Here is a 15,006-nt window from a genome sequence, read left to right as displayed (position 1 = left end):
GAAATTCTTTTACTTCCGGTGCATGATTGAGACTAGTTGTTAATTTGTATGTGATATGCAGGAATAGATGGCCGATGTAAGTGCTGAGTGTTTGGATGAGTACGTAAACATTGTCAGCAGGATGTTTCATAGCGGGGATGAAGGTTTTGAGTTCTATAACAAGTATGCTCTTGAGAAAGGCTTTAGTGTGAGAAAAGGCTATGTTGAGTGGGATGAAGCGAACGAGAAGATAATTCTGAGGAAATTTGTCTGTAGTCGTGAAGGTTGCCGTGAAGAGAAGCACATGAAGAGGAAGAGAGAAGATAGGAAGAGAAAGCCACGGAATATCACTTGTGTGGGGTGTAAAGCGAAATTTGTCATTGCAAGAGTCACCAAAACAGGGTGGTGGTTTGTGAAGGATTTCATCGATGAACACAACCATCCTCTGGCCCCACGAGACCTTGCTTGCTTTTTGCGTTCCCACAGAAGAATCAGCGACGAGCAGAAAGCGAACATTATAGAGATGGAAAGTGTTGGAATCCAGAAACACAAAATCATGGATGTGTTGTGCATGCATTACGATGGATATGACCAGGTTGGATGCACGACGAGGGACATCTATAACTTCTGCCATCGCTACAAGCAGGAAACAGTCGCTGCTGGTGATGCTCAGACGGTGATCCGTCACATGATGGCGCGGCAAGAGAGAGACCCAGATTATTTCTTCAAATACTTGGTTGATAAAGATGGGCATCTGAAGGGATTGGTCTGGTACAATACTCAATCTCGCCTTGACTATGAGGCTTTCAGCGATGTTGTGGTTTTTGATAGCACATACAGGACCAATAAGTACAATTTGCCGTTTGTGCCGTTTGTCGGGTTGAATCACCATCGCAACACAGTTATCTTTGGATGCGGGATCATTTCTCATGAAACTAACGAGGCGTACGAGTGGATGTTGTGGACATTTTCTGAAGCCATGGCGCAGAAGCATCCGATATCTGTAATCACTGACGGGGACCTTGCAATGCAGAGAGCGATCAGGGTGGTGTGGCCTGACTCATACCACAGGCTGTGTGTATGGCACATTCAACAGAACATCGTACGCCATCTGCATGATGACGAGGTTAGGGAAGAATTTAGATCTTTCATATATGACTCGTCTTGTATTGAAGAGCATGAGAGAAAATGGATAGAGTTCTTACAAAGGAATGAAGTGACAAGTGAGGAAGTTTTGGTGTGCTCCATACCTGGTGGGGCACTGTTTCTTAGGATTGAGCAGCAATCAGGGGAGTGAGAGCCTAAACTCCGTGCTACATACACATCTTGAGGGTAAGATGACATTGTTTGATATGCTAGAGCACTATGAGCGTTGCCTTTCGGGACGACGCTTGAATGAGGCGATCCTAGACATCGTGGCCTTGCAGTCCGTTCCATTTACAGACGCGGATGCTTCAAGTCTTGAGAAACATGCTGCCCGAGTTTTCACTCCTTGTATGTTTGAGTTGGTCAGATGGAGCATAAATGCCGTCAGCAAATGTGTTATCAGTGAGATACTAGATGCATGGGAGTTGACTACATATGTTGTGGCTAAGATCGATAGAAGAGAGAAGAAGTTCAAAGTGTGCTGTGAGCTGAAGGAAGGTTCTTTGTACAGGATCAGTTGCTCTTGTCGTAAGCTGGAGTGCTTGGGAACACCATGCTCTCACATATTCTACATCTTGGGAATACGTCAAGTGGAACTGCTGCCTAGGTGTTGTGTTCCCATGAGGTGGACGATGAGTGCAAAGTCTGCATTCCCTCCGACCAGAAAGAGCGAGATGTATGACTATTCGGAAAGCCTTGTGAGGTACTCTGAGTTGCGGAATTTGAGTCACGCGGCATGTTTCTGGGCATGTCAATCCAGTGAGGAGTATCAGCGTCTGAAGATGGTTCGGAATGGACAAGATGGCAGCAACGAATCAAGCCGTGGTCAGGAGGAATGCATTAGGTTTGGTCCGGTGCTGCCACAGACGACGGAAATTGATTGTGGAGATTTGGAAAAGGTTCTGGACCCAGTGCATGTGCAAGGCCGAGGTGCACCGAAGAAAAGGTTGCAGGCAAAGATGAAGAAGCAAAGATCAAAGAGGAAATGTGGCTACTGTGGGGTGACAGGTCATGATCGGCGTAATTGCACTAAACTGCAAGAGGTGTCAAATATGTCCATTTTTTATTTTTGCATCTACTTTACTCATTAATATAGTGCACTAATTATATTTGGTGCTCTGTAGGAAATGATGGCAGCAAACTGTTAGCTGTAGCTATCTCTGCAAGGGGTTTCGTGGTAGGAAATTGTTGCCCTTGTGGTCCATTTTTCAAGTATTACTTTCTGCAAGTATTTCATTTCCACGATCTTGCCGATCCGTCCCCTGCGATGCCTCAACCTCCTCGTAGCCCTGCACATGTAAGCAACAGAGTGCATTTTTGTGATTGTTTTCCTTCTTCAGTTGATAATTTTGAAGCACCTGAATGAGTCTTTTTTCTTTGCTGGTCGTCAATATACTATAGCATGTTTAGTACGAGAACGTATCCAGCGCTACGGTTGAACTCGTGCTACGAATGCTCCGAGCGATTCTGAGCCACTGGATGAAAAGTTGATGGATAGGATGTTATCATTAGGTGGTCGCCGGTACATTTTACAAAAAGGACCTTGTAAAACCATTTTAGGTGGCCGCCTGGAGTAGATTATAGTTGTTGTGTTTTTCTGCTGGTTCACTTTGTTGGTCTCAAAATGAAACTCCACTTTTGATGCCCAACTGAAATTTCTGAAAGCATTACTAGTCATTATCTTGTTCATGATTTATTTTCTTGTTGCAAATCCACACTCTAGCCATGATCTAGCATGCAAATCTTAAGTAGTATCGTTCACAAGGCCTTTAGCATAAATTAAACTTTATCCAACTAGATAATTTTGTTGACCTTTTGTCTTGGATATGCACCTGAAAATAGTTGATGTTCCTATTTTTTTCAGGTATTCTTGTCTGCATGTTCAGCTGCAAGCTCATCTGTAGAGAAAAAAATTGTTGTACAAGCTAGTGTTAAAGTTGCATCCACTTTTGCCTTGTTCTGCAGCCCAAGGTATCTTCAGATGATGATTGGAGCTGGATGGCGCTCAAGCTATTGCGTAAGCTAGGATATATTGGAGTTTGAAAGTTCTGTGTTGTAATGCATCTCTTCTGGTAAAGCGGTTGATTTATGTTTGGACATAAAAAAGTGAGATACAAGAGTTGTAGAACAAAGCTATCCTTATAAAATACTCCGTCCGTCCCATAATGTAAGACGTTTTTTGACACTACAGTAGAGTCAAAAAACGTCTTACATTATGGGACAGAGGGAGTATATTATATCATATGTATGTACACAATGTTTGAGTCAGCCTGTGCATGTGACAGTGGTGAACAGAAATTTATATATGATCCTATCAAATTTTCTGGAGTTTTTACAATACATATCCTAATTTGATAATCATCCTAACTACTTTAGTACAACTTTTGCAAGACAATTGTAGCCTAGACACTAATTTAACTCGAAACCGCGCTTCGTTTGGTTGGCGCAGATGTGTTCCCGTTTTCCAATCAGCTCCGATCTGGGCGTCTTCAGTTTCGTTAAGTCCTGTATCGGAAACCATTGCTATGAAAGACATTGCGAGCGAAACAAATACAACCTTACGGTTTTGGAATGCATTGGAGTCAGAAGCCGCGGCTTTTCCGCGAACCAAACGCGTTGTTACTACATCTTAAAGTCTTAATGCAAGTTCTCCAGACAATATGACACTTGATATCTACTCCCTCTGTAAACTAATATAAGAGTGTTTAGATCACTAAAATAGTAATCTAAACGCTCTTATATTAGTTTACGGAGGGAGTAATTATTAACACTGCCATACAAAAGCATCTCTTAATTCTGTCATATAAATGTGCAGACCATGAAAATATCTTTCCTTTACACAAAATAGCCGTATCACAGATTCTTTGGTTCTCAATAAGCTAAAGCATCAGAAATAACCAAACTGTTGTGTGAAATAACACTGGTTTGGACTAGTGCAGCATATGCAATAAAAAAAAGTAAAAGCCACAATTTAGTATGTGGCATCTAAAAATTGAGCAACAACTCAAAGTTGAAAGCCTATTATTGTAAACATAGTCTCACAATTGTCACTTGAATGAAGTGATTGTTGGATGGAAAATAATATAAACACTACTTCGGACAATAATTCAGCTCCAAAGCTTGAAATTGTAGAAAAAACAAAAGCCTACTGAAGAGGCTCGTCACTGCTGCCGAAATCCAATGCTTTCTTCGAATTGTTATCTGCAAGTTTCTTCCTTTTGGGCGATGAACCATATTCGCCCATGTCCCTCTTGCCGATATCCTTGTACCCACACGAATATATGTCTTCCTCAGACATGTCCTGTCCAAAAGCATACCAAAGGTATTTAGATTAACATGCAAATGATGTTATTATTCATTTCACTGTGTAATCTAGATTATTGACTCTAGTGCAAGTGGGAGACTGAGGAAATATGCCCTAGAGGCAATAATAAAGTTATTATTTATTTCCTTATATCATGATAAATGTTTATTATTCATGCTAGAATTGTATTAACCGGAAACATAATACATGTGTGAATACATAGACAATCAGAGCGTCACTAGTATGCCTCTACTTGACTAGCTCGTTAATCAAAGATGGTTATGTTTCCTAACCATGAACAAAGAGTTGTTATTTGATTAACGGGATCACATCATTAGTTGAATGATCTGATTGACATGACCCATTCCATTAGCTTAGCACCCGACCGTTTAGTATGTTGCTATTGCTTCCTTCATGACTTATACATGTTCCTATGACTATGAGATTATGCAACTCCCGTTTACCGGAGGAACACTTTGGGTGCTACCAAACGTCACAACGTAACTGGGCGATTATAAAGGAGCATTACAGGTGGCTCCAAAGGTGGATGTTGGGTTGGCGTATTTCGAGATTAGGATTTGTCACTCCGATTGTCGGAGAGGTATCTCTGGGCCCTCTCGGTAATGCACATCACCTAAGCCTTGCAAGCATTGCAACTAATAAGTTAGTTGTGAGATGATGTATTACAGAACGAGTAAAGAGACTTGCCGGTAACGAGATTGAACTAGGTATTGGATACCGACGATCGAATCTCGGGCAACTAACATACCGATGACAAAGGGAACAACGTATGTTGTTATGCGGTCTGACCGATAAAGATCTTCGTAGAATATGTAGGAGCCAATATGGGCATCCAGGTCCCGCTATTGGTTATTGACCGGAGACGTGTCTCGGTCATGTCTACATTGTTCTCGAACCGTAGGGTCCGCACGCTTAAAGTTACGATGACAGTTATTATGAGTTTTATGCATGTTGATGTACCGAAGTTAGTTCGGAGTCCCGGATGTGATCACGGACATGACGAGGAGTCTCGAAATGGTCGAGACATAAAGATTGATATATTGGATGACTATATTCGGACACCGGAAGTGTTCCGGATGAATTTCGGATAAAACCGGAGCACCGGGGGGTTAATGGGCCTTATGGGCCTAAAGTGGAGAAGAGGAAGGGGCTGCCAGGGCAGGCCGCGCGCCCCCTCTCCCCCTAGTCCGAATTGGACAAGGAGGGAGGGGCGGCGCCCCCCCTTTCCTTCTCTCCCCCTCTCTCCTAATTGGACAAGGAAACGGGAGAGGAGTCCTACTCCCGGTAGGAGTAGGACTCCTCTTGCGCCCTCCTCCTGGCCGGCCGCACCCCTCCCCTTGGCTCCTTTATATACGGAGGCAGGGGGGCACCCTAGGACACACAAGTTGATCCTCGTGATCGTTCCTTAGCCGTGTGCGGTGCCCCCTGCCACCATATTCCACCTCGGTCATATCGTTGTAGTGCTTAGGCGAAGCCCTGCGTCGGTAGAACATCATCATCGTCACCACGCCGTTGTGCTGACGGAACTCATCCCCGAAGCGTTGCTGGATCGGAGCCCGGGGAGCGTCATCGAGCTGTACGTGTGCTAAGAACTCGGAGGTGCCGGAGTAACGGTGCTTGGATCGGTCGGATCGGAAAGACGTACGACTACTTCCTCTATGTTGTGTCAACGCTTCCGTTGCGATCTACAAGGGTACGTAGATCATACTCTCCCTTCTCGTTGCTATGCATCACCATGATCTTGCGTGTGCGTAGGAATTTTTTTGAAATTACTGTGTTCCCCAACATGTTTTGCTTCCCCGAGAGGCACGATTGTGCTTTTGTGAGAGTCACAGCCGTGCCTCTTGGAAACGAAAAGAAAACGTTTTTTCTGGGGTTTTTTCCTTCCGCGAGAGACACGGTTTTGCTTTCGCGAGAGGCACTGTTTTGTTTACACGAGAGGCACGGTTGTGATTTCGCGAGAGGCATGGATGTGCCTCTTTCGGAAGGGGAAAAAACCCGTGCTCCCAGTTTGGTTTTTTCGTCTGGTCTTTGCGTGAAAAAATGTTCGTCAAAACTTATCTACATGGGATCTACTTTTGAAGATCTCGACACGAGGAATCCAACAGTGAAAACGGTTCGAGATTTGGATGCACGATTTAAGAGAAAAAATATTTTGAATAAACGGATCTATGAAAAAAGGAAAAACTCACAGGTTACGACAAGTGGCGCACATACAACGCGTCACTCGTCGCAACCTGGGAAGGTGAGAGTGATCTTTGTAATGAGTACTCCTTAATTAATGATTTCGCGCTTGCAGGGCAGCGCATATTCGGCCAGCCTAGTAACTGCGGCTCGCCAGCTGACGTCACGTTACTTTTTTTGTTTATAGTTTCTTCTTCCTCTTTTATTCACATTTTTTTACTTTTTTGCTTTAATTTTTTATTTTTTGTATTCAGAAAAACCCTAAATATGTATAATACAAAATAGATATTACATAAATATTTCAAAAAATTTAATCTTACAATTGAAAAATGTAGAATGTCTATACATAATTTTTTGTTATGTTTACAAAAATATACATTGTAGAAAAAAATGTTTGTACAATTAAAGAAATGTATATTACATTAAAAATGTTCGCAAGTTAAAAAAGGTTTTCAGGAGAGTTTCAAAGAAAACATTGTGCAATGTAAAACAAATATGCATAAGCCAGAATAAAATGTTTTTATCATTAAAAAACGTTCGAATTTGTTTGTAAATAATATTTAACCTGTATTTGAAAAATATTAAAAGTTTTTTAATGTAAACCTTGTATTTTAAAAATGTGAAAATTTATAAAAATATCTATACTGATAATTCTTTTTACAATATGTATGAGAAAATTAGACACCAAACTATATATTAAAAAATATTAATAATATATTTGACATATGTTAATCATGTGTACAAAAATGTTCTTAATGTATACGGGGAAAATGTAAAATACATATGAAAAAGGAAAACCAACAAGACAACCAATAATAACTGACAAAGAAACAAAAGAAAATGAAGAAGAATAAGAAAGAAGCAAAAAAAAGTAGCACACAAAAAGAAAGAAAGGAAAACCATGAAAATCAATGAGAAAACAAAGAAAACCAAAGCAAATAGAAGAAAAAAGGAAAACCAAAAATACCGCTGGAAAAACAAATAAAACGAAACAAAAAACAAAGGAAATGTACAAAAACTATAGTAAGCCGGATCTATTCCGATCGCTTATGACTTATGTGTATAATTTTTTTACTAAATATTTATGAATTTAGATGTGTATAATTTCACTCATGACTTATGTTCAGAAAATATATATAATTTAACTATTACCACGACTAAATATGCATATCAATATTTTAGTTTTTAAATTATGAATATTTTAGTTATACAAACATTTTCTTTAAAAATATACTTATGAGTTATAATGAAAGTGCATATAATTATTAAAAAGTTTCTAATTAAAATAATAACTATGAATTTTAATTTTTGATTTTAAATTATACAAAGAATTTTTTATAGGTGATCATATTATTTAGAATATATGAATATTTTTAATATATGAATCATCGTTTGTATGATAAGTAAATGCTCTATTCAACATATTGTGTAAGTTAAATATGAGCCTTGAGTGGATAATACTTTTCAGATTCGTTAAACATTTTAAATCATTTTATTGACTAGACAGTTTTAGATCTAATATATGTGAGTATATTAAAAAATTATTTACTAATTAATCAATGTTTGTATCTATATAACATTTATAACACACGAATATTTGAACATTATTTTTATTACTTACATATGTTTTAGAAATATCTTATAACAAAACTAAGGTGTGCAAAATATCTTAGCCCAGCGAGCGTCTTCGTTATATTACTTTAAGTTGCCTATCCATTCTGGACATCACATTAGCTCTGGGTGCTTTCAACTCGTTGATCACCGGTTCGAATCCAGGGTGCCCTTTTTTCGTGTGAGTTTCCTCGCTGTACTGACAGGCGGGACCCTTGCTGGGGAGCTTTTCCATGAACAATAAATCTAGGGAGGTATTTGCAAAATAACGGGCCACACCAACACGCCTTGTCGGCATTCTTTTCGTATGCAAACGGATTTCGGACAGTATAAGCACAATGCACTAAAGTGACTTTTATAGCCAAGTTTAAGCATCGATGGTGTAACTGACTCTTTGGCATATTACACGTACTTTCTTAGAATTACCGAAAATGACACGTTTCAGGATCTTCCCCAGCTATTGGACCAGGCTTCAAGTGGAAAACTCAGACAAATCAGTCCAGGGTATCGGGCTTTCAGGCCCAAACAGGACTGACCTGGGCTGAATACTAGTAAAGAATAAGTCTATGTATTGGTAGATTCGCTGGTATATTCGCTGTTGCTGGTAGTGTTACGAGAGAATTTCTTATTTAATATTGTCTTAAATTTTTATTCCCTATTTGACACTGAAAAAAAGTTTCTTCTCCATATAACACTCAGTTAAAATTTTATGCCTTATATGACACTTTCGTCCATTTTAAGTCTTAACGGTGTTAAATAATATTGGAAAAGACCTTTTTACCCCTCATAGGAAGTGTGACCAAAATTTTAAGCTAATTATTGAAAAAAAAAAGTCATGTCCAGCTTGCCGGGCGCTGCAGTCGCGTCACCGGCTACGTAGTTAACTAGCTTTATCATGTATGCTGTGTGTATCCGGCTTGGTTTGCTAGGTGCATGAGCCAACTTCCTAGGAAAATAGATCAAGTACTTCTACTAGCTCTTGTCATGTGTACGTGCGTGTACAAGCGCTCTGTCCGGGGAGGAATCGATCCGGACAACGAAGCGCTGCTCGTTGGCGCGATGGCCGCCTTGCCGTGCCACTGCGCCGCTGCCGCCTTGTTGGCCGCCGTATAGAGCAACCAACCGCTGTAGCCGGCCCAGATGAGTCGGTTTCTCCGACCGCGTAACACAACGCCGGCGACCCAGCAGCTGCGTGCCTCTGCACAACTTTTTTTTTTGAGGGGTTGCCTCTGCACAACTTGCCCCACGTGCCACAGCACCGCCGGCCACCTCGCACGCCGCCGGACCCCGAGCATCTACCGAGTCAGCCATCCACACGCGCGCTGCAAGTTTGCTCCCAGTTACGCTGATCGTTGCACACAAACTCATTTTGCATCAGGGGCAAAAGTGACTTTTTACGTGCAACTTAACTGCGTTAGTTGTGAAAATGAACGGAAGTGCCACGAAGGGCATTTAGACTCGCTGTTAGATAGGGAAGAAAAAATTGTTCAGTGTAAATAGGAAAACAAAATTTAAAAAAGTGTTAAATAAGGAATTCTTTCTAGTGTTATCATCTCATCTGCTAGTGCTATTTGTATGCATCATACAGAAACTTCGAACCAAATGAACGAAGATCTTTTGAGATCATTATGCACTTTAAAAATCAAACATCAGGTACATCGTTGATGCCATTTTAATTGTACGCCTGTCCTTACTACAAAACAATATACATCATACTTTGTTGGTGGGTTGCTACCTTTGGACAACTTCCACTTGCGCTCTAATCTGCTTAGCAATAACCAGTGCCTAAAATTAATAGTTGTGCTATATCTTCCTTTAGCAGTTGTGGCATTTTCCCAAGCAAGAAAAGTTGTGCTGTTTCCATCGAACTATGTCCTTTTTCAGGATGCTGAACCAGCTGTCAAAGGCGTATGCGTGAACTTGTCCCTCCTACTGACAGAGGACCTACTGGAGGAACCCGATGTGGTCGACCTCGGCACCGTGTAGTCGAGGAGTCGTCGCAGGCCAAAGACATCAGGCGCCCGAGAACTCTCGGAGACCTTCTGAAGCCTATGCAGAGAAGATGATGAGGCAAACAATGCATATATAGGTATCTTGTAACCTGTATGATAGTCTCCAGGATTGCCATAAGCAAGATAGGCAGCCAGGAGAAAATACAAATACTTGATTGCGGCGATAGAGGGGAACTAGACTGGCGACATTTGAGTCGTGTCTCATCCTTTGCTGCACCAACGGTGCAAATCTTTTTGGCAGTCCCTGAGAAGTTAATGATTATCATGAGTCAATTGTAAAAAACCACCACATTTGCGGCTAGGTTTGCAGGAAACACTGATCAGATGATTTGGGCTGTTTAATCACTTTCTTACAAGTGGAGCCAGATTCTAAGAAATTCACTTAGAAAAAAATAACACACACACCCCTAGATCTAAAAACCAAAAGCAATCAGCTCCTGACGATGTTGACCTCGTCCGCCCGCTCAGATCCGTCGCTGTTGACCTCGGTTGCGACGGGATCCACCGAGGGGAGGTGCTGCGGCCACGGCTCCTCCTCTGGCCGGGCTCCCCACCACCCTGACCATGCCCTCTGGCGAGGATGACGCCATGCTGGACCTGCTCCGGCCGCCGTGGATTTGTGGAACTCGTCCTCCGGCATCGTCCACTCGCCGACTCTACTCGCAGGGAGGGTGTCCCCTGGGGTGCGCATCGTCTCGCCCGGCGCGGGCACGGACGGGGAGGTCTCGTCGCCGCCCGGCGAGGCCCTGGCGCGGCGGGAGGCGGCAGGGTTGGAGAAGGAAGAGAGACAGCAGAGTTGGAGAGGGAGAGCGGGCGGCGGTGGTGCTCGATGCACTGGCGAACTGGCGGAAGCGAGCTACGGGGAAGCCCGGGCGGAGCGGCGCGAGGCTATGGCGCTGCCGATGCCGGCAGCCGGAGACGGACGGAGCCGCCGGTGCGCCAGCGAGAGAGAGAGACGGGGGATTTGACTGCGTTTTTCTTTTTTGAGCGAGGGGTGCCTATGTAAAGAGATTGGAGAAGAATCTTTTTTTTTGCCAAGTCAGTTCTGATGATTTGGTCCCATCTGTCATAAACACGCTTAAACGAGTCAAAGTGGATGATCAGTGCTTTTTGCAACGATTTAACAAATTTTCCGGTGTTTTTTACAACGGATTAACGAGTTGGTGGTTGCCTGCAAACCTAACCGCAAATGTGATGGTTTCTTGCAATTGACTCGATTATCATTTGTATTGCCTCGTCTTATACTGTTCTAAAAGTAGAAAGCTTGCAATGTGCCAGATTCTTACGTTGTACCGCAAAACTTGAAATGACACGATGAGTGGATTTGTGAGGGACTTGTGCTTTGTCTCCTGAAGGGAATAAAATTTTACATATATGTGCACTTATCACTGTATGTATGTTTTTGCTGGAACACTTGCATCTTTCAGGTTTTACACTTGCAAGCCAACAGGTAACCGACCAAAGTAGGTCAACACAAAACTTACTTATAATTGAACGAAGACAAGTGAAAATAAAAGACGGTCATACAGAGAAGCACTTCACGTCACAACATATAGTAATTAAGTAGACTGAATAAATTAGCAGACTAGATCAACTCCCAAACAAGGCTGAACAGACATAGAAGAACCTCCGTTCCAATGCTCACCTGAGCTGATCACTACACAGGAACACAAAGAACACTCATTCATGCCCTCTCCTCCGCGAGTTTCGCGAGGGCACGCCGCTCATTCCACAAGCTCGAAACAAGAGACCATGCAACAGCAACCTCCACCTTGCAGAAGCCAAGATCGCAAGTGCCATTGCTCGTGCCGGCCCTCTCCGGTGCGAACACGGCCTCGCCTCGCGCAACAACGACGGCAGCGCCACCACCATCATCGCCTTCTTCTTTCGCAGCGGTCTGAGGGGACGCCACCACGGAAACAACCAGCTTCCCCCCCTCGAGGTCCACCGACACGATACGCCTCGAGAGCTCGACCGCACCGGCCGAAGGGCTGATCGGCATCTTCCCTTCCCGGGAGTCGAGCAGCAGCACCTCTCCTTCCCTCACGGTTGTGACCTCGGCGACGACGCGCCCCCGGAGACCCTCTAGCCACACACCATCGATGATCCGGACACCGATAACGGTCGCCTCGACCGAGGGGTCCAGCGGCGCATAGGCAAGCTCGATCGTGCACCGGTCGCAGAGGATGCCCGAGCGGATCACATGTGTGGCAAGGTAGGTCTGGGGGTAGTTGAATATCCCGAAGGCCAGCATCTCGTCCTCTTTGGGGTCCATCTTGCTCTTCACCTTCAGCTGGAACTCGATCGTGATCGGGTCGATGATCACGATCGCGCGTGGCGGGCCTGTCAGCAGTAGGTATGGATCCTGCAATGCAAGCAACACATGCATGTCAACAAAATGGCTGGCAGACTATCATGTAACGAAGACGAGAACTATGGCGAATATATCAAATTCATGCTCCAACTCGATGAAGATGAAGAATCAGAGGAAATATATTTTAACATAAAACAAGACAACAAATGATGCATGGTGCTTGCCTGTTGGGTGAGGACCTGGCAGTTATCACTGGTGCGGTTGAAGAGGAAGTTGCGATTGTGATCCGAGGTGTCCCTGGCGGCGAGAAAGCCGTGGACATGCAGCGGCCACTGGAGGCGGTCTTCCAAGTCGGCCACCCGGATGCCGAAGATCTGGATGGTACAATGAGGCCTCGCGTAGCTCGGGATGGGTCCGAATGTAAACCGCATGGGACCAAGACTTGCTGCATGGCAGGAAGCAAAGCTATCATCAGCAAACAAGATACATCCATGCTAAATAAAGCTGGTTAGATAGGGTGTCTGATCTCTTTTTCAACATTAAAAAGAACATTGGACATAGTTAATGACATGGTCTTTGGAGGACTAACCCCTGAAATGACTGATCTATGGATGAGGTGCATTAGTGGCATCAGTAGAGCAAGTTCCCACGAACAAATGAATTTGCAGGTGAATGGATGAAAAATAGGCAGTGATGCAAGCGAAACAGGGGAGCTAGAGGTGATTACTCTGGTCGTCGAAGGAGCCAAATTTGCCGGTGAAGCGGCTCTCCCACAGCCCGCGGCACCTGGCGATCCGATCTTCCTCCCTGTAAACCTCCTCCTCCTCCTCCTCCTCTTCCTCCTGCGTCGTCGTCTCCGGCGCCGCCGGCGGCAGCGGACATGGACATGGAGGAGGTGTGCTGTTAATATACTCATCATGGTTCTCCCTCCTCACATCCTTCATCTTCTCCTCCCTCTGCTCTCTGGTGGCACTGGCATCCTCGGCCTCGGCCTCGTCCTCGCCCTCGCCCTCGCCCCCCTGGAGGATGGATATGTCCATCCCCGCCAGTCCGCTGCTGATCAGCTCCTCCATCGCCCGGGATCGAGGAATCAAACAATCGATCTATCGCCTCCTTCCTCTGCCGCTTAACTCTGTAATTCGAGCGTCTTCGTTCTAAAAAAAACTCTGTAATTAGGTTTAGATATTTTTTTTGACAGTTGGATCAAACGTAGAAAACACGTACGTGGTCACCAACCAAAGCAAAAGCGGCTAAAGGAATCTCTGCATGGAAACAGCGGGGGTACCAAACCTTTCTTTCGCTGAACCATGGACCATTGGACCTCCCTCCGCTTCCGGTGGCGACCGCCGGCTGCTGTTACGGCAGCTCGATTCCCCTCTCGGAAACGCGACCCGCGAACGCCGGATCTCACAAACATTGCTGCATCTCACCAGTAAGAAACATATGTGCAGTATACATAGACCTCGTGCTTTTTGTTTTTTGAGAATATACATACACCTCTTGCTGATAAATAATTACAAGATCCAGTGATGGTTCCTCTCCGTTGAGATGTCAACTAGGACTTTTACTAACACCTAGTCCCCTATATTTTACCTGATTCGATCTTGTACTCTTCGTGATGTTTCGTCTAATTCAGGTTGGTATCAAATTTGGAATGGATTCTTGGGAGGAGGAGAAAATCGATGATGGAACACTTCTCAACTTCGACGTACAGGGCCAAGGGGAAGAAAGAGTACTCCAAAAAAGAAACCCCATGGCTTCAGAAACGAATATAACATTGATTTGGCATTGTGAATGTTGATACTTTTTATAATAAGTTTGGTCAAAGCAGAGATACTTTGACTTCAGACCAAACTTATATGCAACTCTTTCTTACCTCTTGAACTAGAATATAAGGCATATTAGGCTATTAAAGAGATCAACTATGATTTTAAACTTGCCGATGAAAAGAGGTTATTTGATATTAGTTCACTTCATGAATGGAGAACCCAAGCTTATGAAAATGCCAAGTTGTTTAAAGAGAAAGTTAAAAGATGGCATGACAAAAGGATACAAAAGCGTGAGTTTAATGTAGGTGATTATGTATTGCTATACAACTCTCGTTTAAGATTTTTTGCAGGAAAACTTCTCTCTAAATGGGAAGGCCCCTATGTTATCGAAGAGGTCTATCGTTCTGGTGCCATAAAGATCAACAACTTCGAGGGCACAAATCCGAAAGTGGTAAACGGTTAAAGAATCAAACATTATATCTCAGGTAATCCCATAAATGTTGAAATCAATGTTATTAAAAACGTAACCCCGGAGGAATACATAAGGGACACTTTTCGGAATGTTTCAGACTCCGAAAAGGAATAGGTATGTGGTACGGTAAGTAAACCGACTCCAAAACAGTTTTTAAGGCAATATTTCTCCGTTTTGGAATATTTAGAAAAATA

Source organism: Triticum dicoccoides, chromosome 3A (assembly GCF_002162155.2).
Source record: "Triticum dicoccoides isolate Atlit2015 ecotype Zavitan chromosome 3A, WEW_v2.0, whole genome shotgun sequence".
Taxonomy (NCBI): Eukaryota; Viridiplantae; Streptophyta; class Magnoliopsida; order Poales; family Poaceae; genus Triticum; species Triticum dicoccoides.
Note: the sequence above shows the minus strand (reverse complement) of the source record.